Here is a 22,242-nt window from a genome sequence, read left to right on the forward strand (position 1 = left end):
GTACAAGGCCCCAGAGCTCATCTGAGTCAATGCCGAAACTGAGACTCACTTCTCCCAGTTTCCAAGTCACTCCACTTACTGTACCACATCCTACAGACCAAGTCCACCTGGCAACCTTTGATGTCATTTGTATTTTCCACAAGGATTTTGGGGAAGGAAAGAGATAAACTTAGTGGGAAATGCATCATTCCTATCTGGAATATTAGTTAAAATACACATATATATTTCTTTTAGAAAAAGATGGCGCTAGCAGCATCTTTCTACACTGTAGTAATGTGAAAATTATCTGCGGAAAGGTAATATGATGGCGTGTCTACGTGCACAGACCGCAGACCTTGGGTGCCTGGGTTCACATCTCAGCTGTTCCATTCCTATCACCGTGTCTCTCTCTTTCGATTCCCTCATCTACGCTTCGGGGATAAGAACACCAGGGTCTACTTCAGGGCTTTATTAGGAGAATTAGATGAGTTTGTATTGATATATGTCTGGCATATAGAACATTAGTAAGAGTTATGAAACTGTTAACTATTTTTATCTCGAAGGGAGGTGGTATAGGCATAAAATAAATACTGTAAGGACGACCCAGTAGTTTTTATGTAAAAAAAAGCAAAAGGCTGACAGTTCCCAAAATACAAATTGTTGCCGTTTTAGAAACACTAGCAAGGGGCTTTGAAACTTTAAGCGAAAGAGCAGTTAAACGAAAAGCAACAATGCCGGTCCAGTGGGTAAGACTCTGCGCTCCCAATGCAGGGAGCCCGGGTTCGATCCCTGGTCGGGGAACTAGATCCCACACACATGCCGCGACTAAGACCCGGTGCAGCCAAAATAAATAAACAACAAATAAATAAATAAATCTTTTTAAAAAATACAAACACATCATTGCCTGGGCCCCTGCACTTGGACAATAACTCGGGTCTAATTACGAGGGTATCATATATACCAGCTCCCTCCCCCGACATCATCTTTCTCTCCATAAATCATACAACATGCCTGATTAAAACAGATGGCTCTTAAACCACGCCTGGAAGCTCTGAAGTCTGAACCGTCCCACTCAGAACACCAGGGGGAACAGGACCTTAAGAGTGTCAGAGCAGGTTCACCATGGAGAACATTCTTTCCTCGCTCGGTGTAATATGATATCTTGGAGGCTGCCAGTTAGACACTGGAGAGAGAGACAGCGAGGGGAATCGGCAATCAGGTGTTCAAGTTCAGGGCCAGCTCATCTTCTTGAAGGGGCTGAGCTCTTGTTATCGGAGAGCCGTGTGGCCCCTGGAAGGTGGGTGGGGAGCTGAAATGGTCCCCTGCACGCACATCGTTCTCTCCCCACAACTAGGCTGCAAGTTTTCTCCACTCCTGATACAGCACCCAGGTCTGCTGGGAATAACAAAGAAAACTGGACCCGTGGCAACCTCATTTTTCTCATCCGCAGCCAGCTTCCACCTCCATTTTTCCCAAAGTGATCGCATCACTCCCCAGTTTAAACTTTGTTCCAATGGCCGTTCCGTGCCCACGTGGTTCAAAGCCTTCACAACGGGACTCCCCCAAACCCCACCTTGGTCTCCACAACGTCTCCCCATGCAGCCTACACGCCAAGGTTTCTTGTTTCTAGGCGTCAGTTACACGATTGTTTCCCTCTGCTTGGAATTTCCTTTCCCTCCTCTCTGCCTTCCGAATTCGTAATTCGTCTTTCTTCTTAGCCTAAGTCACTGTTTCTTCTTCGGTGACTCTTGTTCTTCGCATCCCCTACGTGCCTTATATCTGCCTTCCTAGAGCCCCCCATGCCACCCTACATTAACCATCCTCAATTCTATATTCCTATCATGATTTTGGGTACAACTAGCATGGCTTTTTTATTAAATCGTGTATCTCTCCCCAACAGACTGTAAGCTCATTTAGGGAGAATAACAGTGCTTTGTATTCACCCTTCTATGTGCTTAGTGTGTTTGCTTGTTGTCATTTCTACAGCCATTGTTCATTCCTTTTCTAAAGCCTCTGCCCACCTCATTGACCAAGCGGTAGGTAACCCAACAATCCTGCCCCATCCTACTCCTAGTATCCAGGAAGAGAGATGAACAGCCAATCTTCTAAACAAAATACAAACTATCCTTTTGGATATATGTGCACTGTCCACTGTGTGCAAAGCTCAGCGAGAGATTTTACACACACACACACACACACACACACACACACACACACACACACAGGTTTTAGCCCTAAGGAGCAGAGACAGCATATATGTGATAAACCACAAGTCAGTAAGCACTCATAATACAGGCAGGCCTCGTTTTCTTGCCCTTCACAGATACTGCGTGTTTTACAAATTGAACGTTTGTGGCAACCCTGTGTCGAGCAAGTCTATCAGTGCCATTTTTCCAACAGGATTTGCTCACCTCGTCTCTGTGTCACATTTTGGTCATTCTCGCAATATTTCAAACTCTTTCATTGTTAATATTTGTGATCAGTGATCTTTGATGCTACTATTGCAAAATGATTACGACTCGCTGAAGGCTCAGACGATGCATTCTTTAACAATAAAGTATTTTTCAATGAAGGTATGGACATTGTTTTTTAGAGACAATGCTATTGCACACTTAATAGACTACAGTATAGTGTAAATATTACTTTCACACGCACTGGGAAACCAAAAAATTCCTGTGACTCGCTTTATCGCAATATTTGGAACCGAACTCGCAATATCTCCGAGGTAAGCCTGTACTGGCTAAAGGTGAGGTACGGATCATAATAGCTCCAAGAGAGATTCTTAGTGGACTGTTTGGTCAGTAAAGTCTTCCCAGAGGAGCTGGGATTTGAAGAACTGTGATCTTTGATATAGGTGCAGAAGAAAGAAAATAAAGCATTCCACATTTGCTAGGAAAGATCATTGGATCCACAGGGAAGACAGAGGGAATATCATGAGAAGAGATTAAACCCAGGGAAATGCAACGTTTTTCAGGAGGATTATAAACCAATTGGTTGTACTGGGGCAGATAATCAAAGGGGTAATGGGACATAATGCTGGAGAAATGGTTAAGGAAAATATAGGTCGAGAGGTTTGGATTTGATGCAAAGAGGGATTTTCAGAATAACATTCTTACAAGATGCTATTAAAGGGGTTGCGGTAGAGGTTCAGTAGGTAAATAAATTAGGAAAATACTGTTCTATCTCCCTTCTGGAGATTAACAATGTGTATTAGAATATTAAAGGCACTGAGAAGTCCTGCAGTAAGAAGCCCCATTTACCTCTGTGTTTCTTCATATTTCAAAATTTTTTGTTTTGAGAACCTAATTTAAGAAGTGCTGAACTCCAGGCAGAGTATTAAAATAAAGTAACTTTTTTAAAAAGTGTGGACCACAGAGTTAAGAAAATGAAGACAACACAGATGGAGCCCCAGCTAGGAAACGGGGTGAAACACAAGTGTTAGGAGACATGAAAATCTGTGAGGAATTATAAAGTTGAAGCTAGAAGTGAATCAGGCACTTTCCCACAAACCCTGCCAGAATTCAGGAAGGTTTCTGTGAACATCTATCAAACACATCTCCTGCAACTTCACATATAGTTGTGTAAATCCCTAGGTAAGAGCAAGAAAAAAATTAAAAGAAGAGGAATCTGTGTGGCAACAGGTACAGAAGATTGCAAGGGATCTATAAATGGACTCTCTTCTATGTACATATACATCCTCGTAGATAATAATCCAAAATCAAAGCCATGCGTGGTTCAGAACATTTATCTCTTAAACCAGATAAGACTGGTTCCGGCTTTGACATCCTAGTATCCAGAAATACAAGCGCATCACGGCACCATAGTAATGGAAATGCTGTGAGTTCAAAGGACAAAGGAATTAACAGGAGTGTTCAAAACAGGAGTGGATTTATGATTTTCAACACTTTGGATCTCCGTTTGTCCAGGTTCTTCATGCTAAGCATATGGAAGTGCTTTACGAATGTGGTTTCTAATCCTTTCACATAAGAGAGGAGTTTTAGGTTCATGAAATAATTGAACTCTTTCAAGAGACCATTGAGTAAACACTAAATAGCAACTCTTCGGGCTGGTATTTTCCAAAAGGCGTTCCGAGAACTGACCCAGATGTCAATGGATGCTGTGTATAAAAAGCGGTTCTGTGGCCAGGGGTGGGAAATGGCTGGGTTAAAGTATTTCATTACTGCAGAACTTCTCAGAGCCTTTACAACATTTTACATTGGGACTCTCCAGGGGGAGGGGGCACTGTGCCCCATGTCCACATTTACTCGACAGGGACCCCTTCTTTCATGAGCACTGTCTGTGATCGATGCTCCACAGATAACCTTTTGGGAGACACAAGAGCACCTGGCCCCTGCAGGAGTTAACTGGATTCTTAGGCAGGAAGATTCTGAGCCATTACGACATCACCAATGCAAATAGGAGGATGGCTGTGCTCCTTGTGTGGTAAGGAGTTCTGCAACAAGGCTTAAGCCCTCACAGTTTCGATCACAGGACATGATCGGACCTTTTGGTGGACGTTACACGGTGGTCATGAGGATCAAAAAGGTACAGATGAACCAGTTTGCAGGGCAGAAATTGAGACACAGATGTAGAGAAGAAACGTATGGACACCAAGGGGGGGAAAGCGGCGGGGGGCGGGTGGGGGTGGTGGGACAAACTGGGAGATTGGGATTGACATGTATACACTGATGTGTATAAAATGGATGACTAATAAGAACCTTCTGTATAAAAAAAATAAATAAAATAAAATACAAAAAAAAAGGAGACCCTACATGTGAACGTGCTTTACAAAAGGAGAACGTGTCACGCAGCGTTCAGCAAGACGGTGCTGGGGGGACGGCGTGGAAGCAATCCACGCTTCCTTTCACGGCACCGACAACAGATGGCCTTACGACCCATTTCAGTTAGAACAAAACCCAATTTCCTCCCATAGTCTATGAGGCCCTCACGATGTGGACTCTGCCTCTTCAAGGACCGATTTCTCGCTGGCTTTCTTCCCGCTCTTCAGACATCCTCCATGGGGGCTTCTCCCTCCGTGGGGGCTTCTCCCTCCGTGGGGGCTGCCCCTCCGCAGGTCTTCCCAAACGTCACTTCTCAGGAAGGGCCTTCCCTGACCCCCCCTTTCGGAAGGATCCTCTGGTGGCCATTCTCCAGCCCCTTAACCTGTCTTATTTTCTTCACAACACTTTGCAGCATCAGAAAACATCAGATTAATTTATTCACGTATCTTTTTGCTGTCTGGCTCCTGCCTCTAGAATGGAAGCTCCCTGAGGACAAGAACACTGTCTACCTTGTCCACCGTGGTTTAGTGCCCGGAATCTAGGAGACTCTCCCTAAATATCTGTTGAGTGTTAGAAGCTTAGGGAAGTGGCTACTTGGCGAGAAGGGAAGGGGGAGTCAGGCAGATGGGGAGGGATGAAGAGGCCTCTGGGAGACGGCTAACATTCTCGTTTTCACCTGGTTGGTCGTTCCCTGAGTACGTCTCCACTTTGTGATAATTCCTCGAGCCGCCAGTTTATATTTTGGCTCTCTTTGGGGTCTTGATTTAGACTGTTTTTTGACGTATTGGTGTTTATATCATCATGATAATTGTCCCTATTTTTGAGGGCCCACAAGGAGCCCTACAATCTGCTAGGCGCTTCATCTATGTCATCACATCAAAGGCTCAAAAAAAACCCTCAAGTAATCACCACGACTCACTTCACAGATGAAGAAACTGAGGTGCAGAGAGAGACTGAGTAACTTGTTCATGGTCACACAGGCAGTGAGAAAAACTGGGATCCCAAACCAGTTTGTTCTAATTGTAAAATTCACATGTGTTCTGCTAAACCCTGCTTGGAAGACACTTCTAAAATCAGGACTGGTATCCTGAGGTGTCCTTATCTTTCCCCAGGACCTTTTCTACCTGGAGGCTGTCACAGGCCAAGAGTAGCTGAGTACCCTCCTTCCCCCTCACCTTCTCGGGTACCTATGAACTTCACAGCCAGGGCAACTTCACCTTTGCATCAAACACACCAGAAATGGTCTAGTCCGGTGCAACGGCAGACAGCGGGCAGGAGGGGCACTGTTTGCCCCAGAGCAGCAGGGTGAGGCGTTGCCAAGGTGACGGGATGGCCCGCTCTCATCGGGGTGTTCTCTGGACTCCCCAGGGTTGGGGGGCAGCTTCTTCTCTCATCCTGGAGCTCAGGTCTACCCCTGAACTTGAAATCTGACCAAGTTCTGGTGTTCCTCCTCGTGGCACTTAGAACTCCTTCGGAAGAAACAGTGCTTCTAGTTAGGAGAGACCTGGGGAAATTAGCGGCCTGGGGAGAAAATACACTTTGATCGTTTTTCCCCCAAATAACGACTCACATCATTGGATCCGTGTTCCGTAAGAACGGAGAAGGATCTGTTTCTCCAACTAGTGGGTCACCTTGGAGTGATTAGCGTGGCTGCCAAAATATAATCCCTCGGCCAATGACTAATGGTAGCACAGACAAGTTTCTACAGGAAGAAGCCTGGCAGGTGAGCCCTGTGGGAAAGGCCCTCACTTACATCTGAGGAAACTCAGATGGAAATGAAATTGTTTACTTTTCCTTCCATGGGTCTGACAGATCCCCCCAGTTTCTATGGGGCTTATTATAAAGGTGTCAGACCCTATCAGAAATGTGATGGCAGCCACACATTATCAAATAAATAAAAAGAACACTCTTTTGTCCTACCTTTGAAGTTTTCTTAAGTTACTCTGAAAAGCATCTCCCTCTGCCAAGTTTCCTGTTTCCTGCATAATGAGATACGTTCTAATTAGCATATCACAAATATTCCTGATCTTCTTCACAAGTCCGGATACATTTTTAAATGTTTCTTTTAAAGTACATCAGGATTTTTCACACTCTGTAAAGAAGCAGGAGAATTAAAGCAATGTGTCAGCTCAATTCTCCATTTCTTTTTTTTTTCTTCCTTTCCTTTTTTTTTTTTTAAGTAGGATGGAGGCATTGGGCAATGGAAAGGTCATGGGACTTGGAAGCCAGAAATCATGGATTCTGATTCTGGCTGAGACGCTGATTAGCTGCATCACATTGGGCAAATTGCTTCACCTATGACGGCCTCAACTTCCTTTTCTGTAAAATGAAGAGGTTGGACTAAATGGAAAATCCCTCACAATTTAAAACGCTGTGATTCTATTTGTGAAGCTTGAATAATTCCTTGTCTCCTTATTCAAAAGCTGGAGTGAGTTATTTTCTTTGAGTTAAAAATTCACAGTGAACTAAATACAAAATGGGTACAGACATCAGCAAAAAGGGATGTGATTTTAAAAACACAGATATCTAATTGTAGAATTATGTATTACCTTTGAACAGCAAAAAGGGTTTTCGCTTCTTCCCCAGAGAGGTATAGTTACAGTTTTGCCTAGCTTTAATGTGTTGACAAATATGTAAACACACACACACACACACACACACACACACACACACACACTAAACTGCCTTTATATGAGTGAATAAAACTGACATGAACTAATCCTAATAAAAGAAATATTGAGATGAAGAAAATGAAGTCTTAGACATCATAAAGGCTTTCTAGTCTTTGCTACCCTAGAAAAAAACAAATCCAGTCAGTTCAATAAAATAAGCTGGATTGCCCAGTAACATTTGGGTTTCCAGATTTGACTTATAATATCAAAATCATAAAAACACAGAACTCGATCTTGGTTTCTATCATGACTTCCTGGGGAGCAAGGGCCAGGCTGCTTCTCTGTGCTTCACCATTTAACTGGCCTGATGAAGACTGTCTGGGTGGATTGAGAGCTCCCTGCAGAGGCCCTTGCCCGCCTGGACCTGCCATCTCTTTTTCACCACGGCCTTACCCACACCCGCACTCCAGCTCGCCGCCTTCCTTCCAAGGACTGCCCATGGCGCCCCATTTTGCAGACTTCTCTCCCCCATCCTCTTTGATCACCAGCTTAACTTGGTAAGTTCCTGGCGCACTTCAAGACTAGCTCCGAGGTCACCCCATCAGAGCCCTTTGCCGCCATGGCACTATGGTCCTGCCCTATTGCATCTGTGTGTTGACACAGCTGTCCCCCACTCTCATTGCACAGGAGCCGGGGCTCAGAGGGGCCTTGGTCACATCGGTAGCCCCAGGACACTGGACAGCAGTGAAGGAAAAGAGAGAATGGACGGGGGGAGAAGCAAGGTGCTGAGCGAGGTGCTGGAGACATGCCAATGACTGTCCCTCCGTCATTCTGGAGGTCCCTCCGTCCTGCAAGATGTACCATATAAGGGGTTCTTGTATGATAACCACCAAAATGTGGTTTAAGCTTATTCCTGATGAGGGAAGGAATACTGAAGACGAAGAAAGTCAGAAAAACCGCCCTATATAAAGAGGAAGGTGTGTGTGTGTGTGTTTGTGTGTGTGTGTGCAGGCAACAGGAAGCCACTGATGGTTTTCTGCACGGAAGAATAGCAAGAATGAAAAATGCTTCAAGAAGGTGACCTAGCAGTGGTGTACCAATGATTGAAATGGTGTATGGATTAAAGTACAAATTATTTCAGCCATGAAAAATTATTACAAATAATTATATTTACAGACGTCGGAGAACGAACATATATAGACTAAATACAAAAAAAAAAGTAGGCTCCAAAACAGTACAGAGAATAGAATCACAGTTTGTAAGATATTTTTCACACTTTTACATATGAGAATATTTTCATATGTGGATACCGTGGAGAAAAGTTTAGGAGGTTAAATGTCAGAGCTTCAACAGGAATGTTATCTGAGTGGTGAAACGTGACTTTTCTCTTCCTTCTTTCTTTCCTTCGTTCTCTGTGTTTATCTGCATTTTCTAAAATGTTTCCACCATGAACATGAGCTACTTGGGTAATTTTGGTAAACCTCCTCTGAATCAGTAAATAGCCTATTCATAAATATTAAAGAGGGCGGGAAGGCAGTCGTGAGGATTGGGCCACTGGCAGCGGCAATGGGAATAGCAAGTAGGGAGCAGAATTGAGAGCGATTACGGAGGAGCTGCTGACACAAGCAGGTGAGTGACAGGGTGAGGAACTGAAGGGCAATCAGAAATCTGCGTGACACCCAGGTTTCCAGCCTAAGTAGGTAGGGGACAAGCTGGTTCCGTTGCCAGAAACAGAACAGTATGGGGGGGACATAACTTGGAGGAAAAGATCATTTCCTCTTAGACACGGTGTGTTTGAGGTGGCGACAGGTCACCCAGGAGAGCCTGCAGTTCAAGAGAGAGGTCAGGGCTCCGGGTCAGGTGCCCCCAGGGGTTCGCATAGGACCAGTATGCCTCCCCACGGGGCGGCTTCCCGACTGCACTGACGTGAGCTAGGTACCTGTCTCTCCTCCTCCCTGGACCACAGGCTCCAGGAGGCGGGCACCCACCTGTCGTGTCACTGTGCCACCCTCAACGCCTAGGTGGACGCCTGGTGCCGAGGCACCTAATACATGTTGGAGAAGTGGATGAGCGAGTCCTCTACGGTGACAGCTCAAGGAGGTGAGTGGGCATATCCGACAGCGAAAACAGGGAGACCGGCGGGCCTGAAACTTGGGAAATTCTCACCTAAGTGTGGGCGGAGCAGTACTGCCAATAGAACGGATGCCAAACAGAAACAAAGCAACTTTCCAGAAACCAAGGACGAGCAAAACAGAAAAGGAGACTGACAACCACCGCCGTGGCTGAGAGCTAGTGGAACAGGGCTGGAGAAAAGTTCATCCATCCCTAGGTTACTGGTGGTTCGGGGGAGAATAATTTCACAGAGAACGAAAGCACCACAGTCTTTTAAGTAGCGTGGCGCAGAGGTAGAAGAACAGAGCTCGAGGAGAAGCTGAGTCAGGGCAGGACTTCAAAATCACAGAGGTGGGATCCTGACATGTTAGTACACGGGACGCGAAGGGTCTAGGCTGCAGTGGGAGTTGGCGGGGCTGGGGTAACCTCGCAGGAGGCAGGATTACCGCTGAGACGGACGAGGAAGGCTGGCTGCATCTCTGTCCTCTGAGCCCCTGCAGCATGCGGGCCGGCACCAGACAACCTGGCTCTAACTATACACTCACATTATTCGCTGCTGTTCCTGTGCCTTCTCTCCTCATTTAGACGGCACGGACCAAACCTTCAGGACTTTCCATAGCAAATTCTCGATGAGAGTTGGTAGTCGACAGCTTAAATCCCATAGGATAAGTTTCAAAGAGAATAGAGCTACCGACATGGAATACATATGCGATAACTTTTCAACAGACACCACTGCAAAAACAACACTATTTTTAAAGTAGCAACGTGACACCTTCCTTCCCTTTTTCCCTAAGAGCAAAACACCCCCATTATCTTATGGCAAGCTGGGGACAAGTGGCTGAGAGCCACGGCGGCTTCCAGGTAGGCAGATCCCTGGGTGGCCCTTTGGTTTGGTTGGAGACAGATCTCCTAGGGCTGGCCCGCTTGGGTCCCAGGGTGCACACCTAGGACGTTTCCGTGAGAGGTACATCCCTGCAGCAAGACGCCACGCAAACCAATCAGGGAGCCCCCAGCCAGGCCAGGAGTGAAACTCTAGACGGGAAGCTGACTCAGAACAGACCTGCCAAGGCAGCTGCCAGCTTCGGCGAGGCTTGCCCTGCTCCTGACCCACATTGGAGCAGCTGGGACCCAAGCGGTCCCAGAATTTGCATGATGAACTCAAGATTCCTATCGAGCTGGCATCACTAAGCAGCTAAAATGCCAAATGTCACTTCAAAAAGAAGGCAGGATGGGGACTTCCCTGGTGGTCCAGTGGTTAAGAATCCACCTTCCAATGCAGGGAACGCAGGTTCGATGCCTGGCCGGGGAGCTAAGATCCCACAAGCCACCGGGCAACTAAGCCCGCGTGCCACATGGAAGAGCCCGCATGCCGCAACTAATTCCTGACGCAGACAAATAAATAAATAAATATTAAAAAAAAAAAAAAAAAGAAGCCAGGATGGAGGTGAAGGGTTCACACACACTCGCGCACCTCCAGACAAATCATTGACATTCCTCAACCCGTCATTCCAACTATACCTTCTGCCGAATATGACCTTGCTGCTCACTAGTATTTTGCAAGAGGAGAAATCAACTATGCCAGTTTAGCACTTCTTCTCTTAAGCTTTAAGATGTTTACACAGACATTTTAAAATATGTTAGAAACATATTCATAAACTTCACTGAAGATTTTCCCACACAGATATTTTTAAAAGTTTGCTAAACATGCCTATTAGTTTTTCTTCAAGAATAAGCTTGGATTTCTAAGCTACTCTTGCTGTAAGTTACACCTTCCAGGATTTCTAAGCTACTCTTGCTGTAAGTTACACCTTCCAGCAAGAAAAAATGAACATGTGGAAATTATATGACTGTTTTTAGAACACTGGGGTCCATTTAATATATTGAAGCAATAATCTATCAAATAGGACCCAAGAGTCCAGAAAGCCTTATGAGCCCTTTCACATATGTTAAATTACTCCCCTGAGACTGGTCTATGAACTAAGAATCTGCATCATTAATTAAAGAAATGGATTGGGCTGTCCTAACAAGAAAGCACACCCTGCAGTAAGAGAGACTCATATACACACCTTAATTGCAACATGAACATTGGGAAGAGTAGTTTTCAGAATTAAGCACCATGTGTGTGATTCAATGTAGTGGCTAACCTAGGGTTCAACAGGTGTGGGACCCTTCCCTCATTTTAATTTGGCCAAACACTTCATATTAAATTAGGCTGAGAATTTAAGTTGACCGAAGAAAAACATTGCAGAGAAGAATGTCTTGCTAAACATTAAGATTTACAGGCTTGCAAGGAAAGAACAAATCTATCCATGGAACATTTCATATCCAGAAGACTAGTCTGAGAGCTAAGATTTTAATGCTGCCAAACTAGCCAGGAGCTGCCAAGTATTATACGAAATTCGTGTGCACGTTAAAAAAAACTCCCTGTTTATAAACAATCTTTCATATGTGTTGGATAGAAAAGCAGTAAGTGACAACTAATTGGCTGACTTCTGCAATCTGTCATTAATTGCTATTTCCAAGTTAAAACCATCCCATTAAATTTTATTCTCAGAGCTTTATAGCCAACCCATTTATAAGAAAGTTTCTATTTCTTAAAGAGATGTCAAATAGTTTACCTAATGGTCCCATTGCCATAGGATTTAACTCTTTTATGTAAACATTTTAGATACACTGGCCTCTCTTATTCACTACTTGTTATTTTAAAATATACATTCTCTTTTCATAGAAAACGGATAAGCTCATCTCCCCTCTTCCCTCCCCCGTCCCCAGCCCCCCCTCAGTGAATCTAGCTTTTCAAGGACTAGCCTTTACAAGTTGAGGTCCAAGATCTCTGCAGAAACATCAGCCCTGATGAGAGCACACACAATCCAAAAGTTTTGTGTTTTATGCTTAGCCTCTATACAGGTCTCAACCGTAGGGAAGGTAGCTGTTGGCTCAAATTATAATGTCGGTCAACATGAGGCAGAAAATTAATCTAAAGATGTTTAATGCAGGCTCATCTGAAAGTACCTTCTTTTGGATAATAAACAGAAAAATGCTAGCTAAGTGATATTTGACAGTGATGAACCAATCATGTATCCAAACACTGAAATGTGTCCCATGAAGATCTTTCCACAAGTTTCTGGAAAGAACACGAAAACACACTATATAAGAACAATCTGAAATTGGAGAGCAATTTACAAATAATGCCACATTTACAGAGAAACCATGAGAGTACGAAGCCCTGGTATAATAAAGGTTTATAACAATGGTAGCTCCCACAAGAAACACACAAATAACTCCTCCTGATGTTCCAGATTTTCCACAAATGAATTATTAGGACACGGCCACCAGACAAAAAAAAAAATTGTCAGGTTTTATGAAGCACTGTACTTAAAATTCAGACCAATTTCTGAGTTTCTTCCCTGTAACAACATACCCCAGAGTTCGATATACTTACTCTCCGGTCTGGGTCCTGGCTTTCTGGTTTTGCACGGGGTCTGGAAAATGTACAGATGGTAATAATCTGTGGCTTTACTTCAAATCCTGACGACTGCCTTTATTCTCCTGATTTCCTTTGGTGCCAAAGATGTCGTTCTGGTCCAGAGTTCCCGCATGTTAAGTGAAACTCCTGTCAACATTTTATTACATTCAGCACTTCAGGTTTCCTGAGAGCTAGCTCCAGCAGTAAAGATTGCTATGCTCTGTATATTTTTCAATCCTCTTTTTCTTTTTTTACCTCCATGGAAGGGTGCTGGTCTCTCCTTAAGCAACACAGAGATTTCAAGCCGTACGTTTCCAGACCGCATTAAAATAAATACTAATGCAATGCATTACTAGCTTCAGACATTTCTTTCCTTCCCCCAGTTGCTCTGGCAGTGTTAATTTTCCCACACTCTCCTAGAATGGGGAAGGCTTGTCTGGGCAAGTAAGATAACACTTGGGCAGGAGATTAAAAGCCCACACTGAAGTCATTAAGTACCTACAGGGCTGGGCCCTGAATCCACTCAGCATGGTCTCCAAACACCGTCACCTTGACTAGAAAAGCAACAGGAAAAGGCTAACGACTAAGAAAATCTCATTTCGGCATTTCCAGGCCCTTGAACCACCTGTATTTTACATAACGAAACAGCACTTCAACTTAGAGGCCAGAACAGGAGGAAATGCCTGACTTTCATTTCATTGTACCTTAAATTATGTGACCTGTGAACAAACTATTGAGGTCTAGAACTCGGGTGATCTTAAGTCCTATTTTTTGAACAGTTCACCGGGTGAACAGTTCCAGTGCGAAATTATTCCCAACACTGACTTTTCCTCTCAAAAGTGTCCTGACCTCATCAACACTTGGTTACCTTACCTATAGCTTTGACTTCAGTTCTGGAAAGTTCTTTACATTTGCCACATGTGTTTGAAAAACTAGTGGACACCTCTACCCCCAAAATCACAGGTTCAAATAAAGATTTAGCCGTTCTGACTGTTGAGAACATACACCTTTCTCCTATGTATTACTTGTACTTAGGCACTCTTACACCAGCTTATGAAACCATCTATTTTATGATATTGATTTTAATTATTTTCCTTTTTCCTTATTAATATAAATCTTGAAAAGCCCACCTCTAACTTAGTACAGAAAAAAGAATCCTTCATGGCTTAAAGGAACACTCCTTCCAAGCTACAGGGTGCCGTCAGAAGGTTGAAGCTGTAGGAGTATTTTGATATGGGTGTGATAAGACTGCATCTCCCTTCCTCCCATTTCCTGCATGATTACAGAATGAAGGAGGAAGCAGCAACACATTATTCTTTGGCCATTTTTGAAAGAACTATCATTAAAGAATCTTGGGAGTTATCCATAAATAGCAATTACTATTAAGGGAAATCATAAAGAATAAACACAAATCCTTGTCTAAGGGATGGGAAAGTTGGTATCCTCTGATTTTTTTTTTAATCCTTGAAGAATTTAAATAAACCTTTTAGGCATAAGAAAATGTAGATATCTGGGAAAATTGGGTATAACTGAAAAAATTAAGAAAGAAGAATCAACCGGAAATATGAGCGATCTGGAAAAAGAATTCATGGGGAAATCAAAGAAACAGGAAACAAAGACAACGATTTGAGGAGATGGTTTCTCTTCATGTCATAGAAGCTGAACGCCTTCCCCACGCCCTTTCCCTATCCTGTCTCAATCCCATCACCATCTTGATGTGGGTGACTCCAGCCTTTATTTCAGAGGTCCTCTCTCTCCCAAGCCCAGTCTCACATAATCAATTTCTCATGTCCCTACCTCAAGGGGTTTGAGCATCAAAAATAATTGCTGCTTTGATATTCCACATTTTTTTTTTTTTTTTTTTTTGTGGTGCGCGGGCCTCTCACTGTTGTGGCCTCTCCTGTTGCGGAGCACAGGCTCTGGACATGCAGGCTCAGCAGCCATGGCTCACGGGCCCAGCCGCTTTGCGGCATGTGGGACCTTCCCGGACCGGGGCACGAACCCGTGTCCCCTGTATCGGCAGGCGGACTCTCAACCACTGCGCCACCAGGGAAGCCCCAAACATTCCATATTTTTGATAAAGCCAGCCACCAAGGCTCAAACGCCAACGTGTCTTCCTCTTGCCAAGTCCCATAAGTGCTATCTCCAAAATATTTCTTGTATCTGTCCTCTACGAAGCTACATCTTTTCTTCTCCCTCCCAAAGTGGGACCACTTGATCCCTGTCTGTAGCAGCTTCAGCCAAACCTTCAATTCCCACCACCAGTCGCACCCTGAGATGTGAGACCTTGCACTGAACCCGAGCCAGCTCCGCCCAGGGGTCTTACAACAGGTAGCGCTGGCTACCAGTCCCTCCCTAAAGGCCCAGCTTTAATCAAAGGGTTCCTAGTTCCCTGATCCCAGCCTGCCTCCACTCCCTCAAATAACAGGGCTTCACCCCTAAGCTTTGCTCCCAAGCTCTTGTCCTGCTAAGTGCCCAGTAAGTCTGGCTCCTCCTGAATTTGGGACTCTTGCCAGTTTCCCAAGTTGGCCCTGAAAAACCCTTCCCCAATCTCCAGTTCAATGCTGGAATCTGCTAGCCCCGGCACACTGTGTTTATACCCAGAGTTGACTGGTTGTCTAAGGGCCCGGAGATTGCCACACCTGCCAGAAACTGCTTGCCAGCTCTAAATGTAATGTAAACTCCCACCAGGCGAAAACCAGAGCCAGAAACAAGGCACTCGGCAGAATTCCATTTGCTCCATCTGGGCCCCGACGTGGGCTCCGGGCCCCTGTTCCAGCTCCGGAAGTGCCACGGGCTTCGGCTTTCTTCGGCTATGTCGACCCTTTCTGGGTTTACCCCCATTAAATAACAACTTGGACACTTTGTTTTCCTGATCTTCATTTCTCACCCCCTTGCTCCCCCAATAAAGATGAGCGCTTGCTCCAATTTTGACCTTCCAAGCAGCCACTTCCCGCCATTATCTGCCACTCCTCCTAGTTTCTGCACATGGCCACCACTGTCCATTGCCTACCTGACAGCTACCCTCCCTCTTTCTTCCTGGCTTACAGAACCCTGATTCTTTGATCTCTTGAAGCACATGACCTTCCTCAGCCCTAAGGAAAGAATCATACCTTGTCATGGTAATTTGGCCAGTGACTGAAAGGAATACGCATGTGACCTATTCATGGCTAATTAAACATAAGATGTCTTCTGAGGACAGCTTTCTGTCCCAACTTAAAACCAACCAACCAACCAAACAAACAAAAACACCAGGAAAAGGGCTCGTGCCAATTCTCTGCCTTGAATGCACAGGAGATAGCTGGAGCTGCAGCAGCCATCTTGAGATCAAAAGGCAACAACAGAGGATGTGCAAGCCAATGTTCTAATGACAGTGAAGAGAAAGACCAAGAGGGCCTGTGTTCTTGACAGCATCATTGGGCTACTTCCCTAGCCCTTGCCTATCCATCCCAGGTTGCTTGTTATGTAATTCAAATAAATTCCTATCTGTGTGAGCCAGTATTAGCCAAGTTTCTATTACAGGCAACCAAACTCTGTTCCTCTAATAGAACAGACACATGGACTGCATAACTTTCTAGAAGACTGTGCTGTGTTTGGTGCCTGAGGTTGGGTTGGTCAATATCCCCCCAGTTTCCTTTTCCCTTCTTCTCATTCAATCTTTCTCCTCTCCAATTTGCTCTATACCAAAGGTATTGGCACTTAGCTCGCACACATGTTTTGTTTTATATATATAATATTTTTAAAGTACGTGAGTGACAACAGTGAAAACAGTGGAGGAGGGAATTCCACGGGCCAGTTCCTCCACAAAACAGCTAATAAAAACTGTTAGAATCAACTTTATCTGCTCTAAAGCTTTACAGCAACCAGGTGAACACAGAATCAAGAAGAAAGTGGCTAAATGTCAGTAAGAAGGATTTGTGGCATTTTGACTTGCCTAGCCCCGTGCCCCCTTACCCAGCTCAATGGCGGTTTTGAAGACACAACCCACTTCCCTGGTGTGGGTTCCTGGTGCTGGAAGGATCAGAGCAGACGTTGTTTTCAAATAATTATGGTTATGTTTGACCTGCCTGGTGACTCCCTGAAGGACAGATGCAAAGGTCTTAGGTTTATTTCATCTAATTCTGAACTCTCCCTGAGTGAAGAGGTGAGTACCCAAGAGGCATTTGTCAAAAATGTTTAAAGGCAAATGAATTATCTGCTGCCACTTGGGGCAAAGGATACTGTTTGGGACAAACAACAGACGTACCAAAAAGCCTGGTAAGAGTGAGATACTTTGGGAAATAAAGATTTTGAAAGCTCCTACATGTTCCTGGGAATCTAAAAGTTCATATGCGTGGTATACCCGCAGAAAAGATCAGAGAAGGTCCTAATGTTGCATTTCAAACTGACTTTCAGGCTCTGTGCAAGCAGGAAGTGAAAACTAGGGCAGAGCTGTAAATGGCATGGTGAGAATTGAAGGCATGCTCCAAACACACACAGCCTACTAGCTATTTAATTTTTTCTTTTTTCTCTCTCTCTCCTCCCCCTCCGCTTCCGTTTTTCTTTTCTTTTCTTTTCCTTTCTTTTTTATTTTTTGGTTTGAGAAGTTTAAGGAAATCTCTGTCAAAATTGCCAACTGAACACTACACTAACCAAAGACATCAATGGCTGTATATGACAAAGAATATAGGCTTCACAAAATCGTTTCAGAAAAATCACTAAACAAAGATCAGCAACCACAAAAATCAAGAAAAACAAGGCCTGAGGGCTTCCCTGGTGGCGCTAGTGGTTGAGAGTCCGCCTGCCGATGCAGGGGACGCGGGTTCGTGCCCCGGTCCGGGAAGATCCCACAGGCTGCAGAGCGGCTGGGCCCGTGAGCCATGGCCGCCGAGCCTGCGCGTCCGGAGCCTGTGCTCCGCAGCGGGAGAGGCCACAACAGTGAGAGGCCCGCGTACCGCAAAAAAAGAAGGAAGTAAATGCTGCTTAGAGAGGGCTTTTTAAAAATTATAATATTTTCCTTAAATAGAAAAGCACCAATATTAAAAAAAAGAGAAAAGATTAATTACCCAGCATTTTGTTTCGAGTTTTACTTTCAAACCCAAGAATTCTTGCTTGTTTCCAAACTTGGTGCTAAGGAATTTTTCTGTTCCAAATTCAAAAATACAGAACATGATTTGTCAGTTATTTTCACATTTCTTAAATTTAAAATTTAAAGACAATTTAGCGAATAACGGTGCAAAGAAACTGTATACTGTTCTTACAGTATATAAGAAACAGGGATGACTCTCTGACAATCTAAAAGGGACAATAAGAAATGTCCACCACAGCTAAATACAAAATAGAAAGTAATACTTACAGAGAAGTACAGCAAAAGTGATACAGGAGTCCAGAAGAGGGAGAGACGACTTCCGGGAGGGAGAATGGACAAAGGAATATCACTGGCTGGATGGACTTTACACCTACAAAGCTGGGGAAGGTCATTCCATCCAGTCCTGGAAAAGCTTCAGTAAAGCTTAAACCAGGTAGGGAATGGGTTTAGGGAGATTGGAAATAGGAAGAGTCAACAGTTCAACAGCCCGCATTTACTTCTTATAACTAAGAGAGGAACATGTGTGCTGATTATTTTTAACATGTTTACTTTGTTTGATTTTCAGGTAGGCAATCCTCACAAAACACTCCCTAAATTCTTTCTTCTCATTTGCTTCTCAGCTTCTGCTCCCTTACAATCCACAAGAAATCAGAAAAAGTAAGAATATTTTAGCCACTGGACCACAGCATTATTACCCTGCAATATTTCTTTGTGTCAGTTAATGTTTAGTGGTTTCAGATACATCTTTACCCTAATAGCTAAACATAAAAGACACGGCTAAAGTGTTTACAGATACAGTTTTTTTTTAACCTGAAAGCTACCCAAGACCTTAGTCTATGGATTACACACCTTTACATCATTGATATTTATATACTTTGTCCATTTAACTTGACTTTGGCTATCGGCTGTCAAATTCTATTTAGTCTCCAGATGAAATGAGATCGTTAAAACGATCTGTTAATAATTCTGAAAGAATTCTCCTGAAATATTAAGGCAGAGAAAAAGTTCTGTTATGCTATTAAATAGTGGACATGTGTATGAACATGATGAGCTAGAATTCACTTTTATATACACTTCTTTCTTAATAGCTTTACCTTCCCCCAATTTTATGTACTTGAAAATCCACTGATACTTCAGCCAAATGAATTGCTTACACTTTTTAAGTAGTTATTTCATCTTGTCAGTGAGAATGTGGAAGCAGTTTGGAATTACCACATGAGAATATAAGCTCCATGAGGGCAAGAACTTCCACAGTTCTGTTCACTGACTGTTTCTCTTCATCACCATATAGTACCTGGTACACAGCTGGCTCTCAATAAATGTTTATCCCACATCTGTTGAATTTGTAGAACTAAATCACAGAAAGATTGAATTTCGTAGTCAAAGAATTGCAAATATTCTTTGCAATTAACAATTCTGCTGTCAAAAACAACAAAGTTATTTTTCATGATTACTTTCTAAAGTTCCATCTCTTGAACTCTGAGGTTCTCTTCTAGAACCAGATAGAGCATCATTTAATCAGTGTGGGACAGCTCACCTTGCTGACACACAGGGTCGTTGCAAAGCAGAACTGCTTTAGGTAGTAGGATCCATTTAGTAAGCTGTCATTTAACTACACTTAATGACAACCTATTCACCTGTGGGAGCAGCTGCCTCTCCGAGAGGTGAACAAATAGCTCTCTTTGCCTTGGAAGAAATAGACTCAGTACATTTGAGCCTTTTAGCCTCCCTATTTATAATTAGGAGTACTCTCGGGACTCACACCATCACTTGTGTCATTAGATTCTATAAATATAAATGCATCTCTAGTGCTTCTTTCTTTTTGGTCTCTGCACTCTTTCTTTGCAACTTCCATTTCGAACGGTCCTAAGACGTCTGTTCAGAGTTCTGAAGTCTTCAAATGGCCCACAGACATGGTATCACCTGGCACTGTAGATTCTCCACCCATGACCCCAGCGGTCCACAAATGTAACTCCCCTTTCTTAGGTATTTTCTAGGGGTGATCTGGCTATCTAAAGAAAATTAGATAACGTCTCTTTGTTTGGAGTAAAATTTAAACAAAAGGCATGAGGAAATCTAATGTAATGTTGGGAGAGGAAGAACTCTCTTCCTAGAGACCCTTTACCCTTTCGCACTGGCTGTTCCAGGCGTGTCCCCCTTGGTCCTCACTACACCCCTGCCCGTGCACGTGCTCCCATGACCATTCAGACCGCAGGTTCCTTTTTCCTCAAGCATCTCTCCCAGGCTGGAAGGCCCTCTAACTACCCTCACCTTCCCACCCTGGGGTATATACACCATTCACATCCAATCTCAGGTCTAGGCTTGACCCTAGCTGCTCCAGACACCCTAATCTTTCCCCTCTCTGAGCTCCCTTAACAGTGGCAGCAAAACGTCCCTGCGTGGGAGTGGTGAGTGCTTATTTCAGCTTCAACCGAAACATTCCCTTGCTTGTTTGTTTTACATATAAGGCTCCAGGTAAGTGTTAGTTTAAGAAAGAATTCTGTCATTAAGAAAATAAAAATAAAATCCAGAAACCATTGGTTTGCAGTGCTAATTTTGGTAAACAATTGGTTACTGGATTACTTAAGGTTTAGTCCTACCTTGCAAACCAAATCAAGAGGCTTTTGAAGGGCAGAATGTATCTTATTTTTTGTAGGTATCACCCTTGGTATGTAATATAATGCTATGTAACATGGTAAGTGTTCTAGAAAATATAGCTGAGTAAATGAATTTTAATGTTAAAATTAGAATATATCATACAGACACCCCTCCTCTAGAGATGAACTTTGTGGGGTGCCAGGAATTTCTATATCTCGGTGTGGTTGGTTGTTATAGGGGTATGTATCTATGTGTGTATATATATATATATTTTATATATACAATATCATTGAACTGTACACTTAAAGTTAGTGCACTTTTTATATGCTTTACTGTATTAGGTTAGCCCTCAATTTTTACATAAATACAATTAAAAAGTAAGAAAAAATGCATTTGCTCAACATGCATGAATTGAGTCCATATTATATTGCTGGTTCTGGGCAGGGTACTGTATTCCACATTCATTCACCAGTGACTATACACTATGAGATGACATGGTCCTTTTACCCTCACAGAGTTTAAAGTCGTGTGGGGAGGATAAACAATTAAATAAGCAATTGTAGTCAAGAAGGATAAACACGCCAGCATCTGATTTTATGATGTGTAGATATTTAAATGCAAGCTTTCACAATGTAAATGGAGAAGCCCAGATTCAGATACAGGCGGTCGCTCGGTTCCCTGCCCACCTGGTGACTCCATCTGCATCCACCACAAAAGCAGCCCCTCTTCAGAAGGACCAGGATGGGCTCAGCTGCCCAGGGTCCCTTGGTCCCTCCCTCCTGGCTCACCAGCCAGTTCTGGGGCCTTTGGGTCTCCTTTGTCCTTGAGGGTCCCTTTCTCCTGGTGCCCCCTGGAACAGGAGGATGTGAAGGAGAGGCAAAGTGAATTACCTTTCATGGAACACCGACTCTGTGCCAGTTACCGCACTAAGCAATGTGTCAATTCTTCCCACAAACCCTCAGACTTATGTCCGATTCTGTCACCCTCATTTCATGTATAAGGAAAGTGAAGGTGACAGAGAATAAATAGCCGTGAGTGACAAGGCTGAGACTGAAATCCAGGTCTGGGGACCAGGACTGGGGCTGCTCCAAGAGTTTCTCCTTCCAGAAGTTCAAGCAACTCTCGGGGAGCTATGTCAACCCCTTTTACGGACCCAGAACATCTAGGAGAACGGAAGGCTGCCCACAGCCCTGCTGCGCAGCTCATGAAAATCAAGGAGACCAGCATGTCCCTCTGTCTTTCCCCATAACGACGCGAGCTTCAGGAACCAGCTGGCCATCCCAAGGTTCAGACGCCTCCATTCCAAGCCTTGATGAGATAAACATACTCAACCCGAAGGAAGCAGCTCTCCAGATGCAGTTCCCAAACTCCAAACACTGTAAGAAGTCCTAGCCTAGTAAAATCATTCTATTTCCTAAATGGGAAGATATCCTTGAGATACGAGCCCTGAGAGAACTGGACACTTATCCTGAATATTTGCTATCATTAGAAAATGACTTCTTCATGTCTTGGTTTTTTAAAAATCGTTTTTCTATCAGCCATGCTGTGTTTTGTTTTGTTTTGTTTTCCTCTTGGACGTAAGTTTCTGTTTCAAACAGCATTTCAAAAAAGCAAAATTTAAATTTT

General features: G+C 43.8%; 1 protein-coding gene across 5 annotated transcripts in view; it reads right to left on the reverse strand.

Annotated features, from left to right (window-relative positions):
• The window catches only part of STOX2 (storkhead box 2), a 157,147-nt gene extending 143,065 nt beyond the window's left edge, over positions 1–14,082 (reverse strand). Inside the window, exons 1-2 of one of the 5 annotated variants that reach the window (XM_033409270.2) lie at positions 12,927–14,082; positions 6,681–6,739 (exon numbers count right to left, since the gene is read on the reverse strand). The gene's annotated coding sequence lies outside the window, so the exon portion shown is untranslated. Of the gene's footprint in view, positions 1–6,680; positions 10,004–10,029; positions 12,173–12,926 lie in introns of those variants that run through there. The other 4 variants (XM_033409275.2, XM_049704308.1, XM_033409272.2 and 1 more) reach the window with 4 other exon arrangements.
• Between the last annotated feature and the right edge of the window lie 8,160 nt (positions 14,083–22,242).

This window comes from Orcinus orca, chromosome 21, assembly GCF_937001465.1.
Source record: "Orcinus orca chromosome 21, mOrcOrc1.1, whole genome shotgun sequence".
In the NCBI taxonomy this organism is placed as follows: Eukaryota; Metazoa; Chordata; class Mammalia; order Artiodactyla; family Delphinidae; genus Orcinus; species Orcinus orca.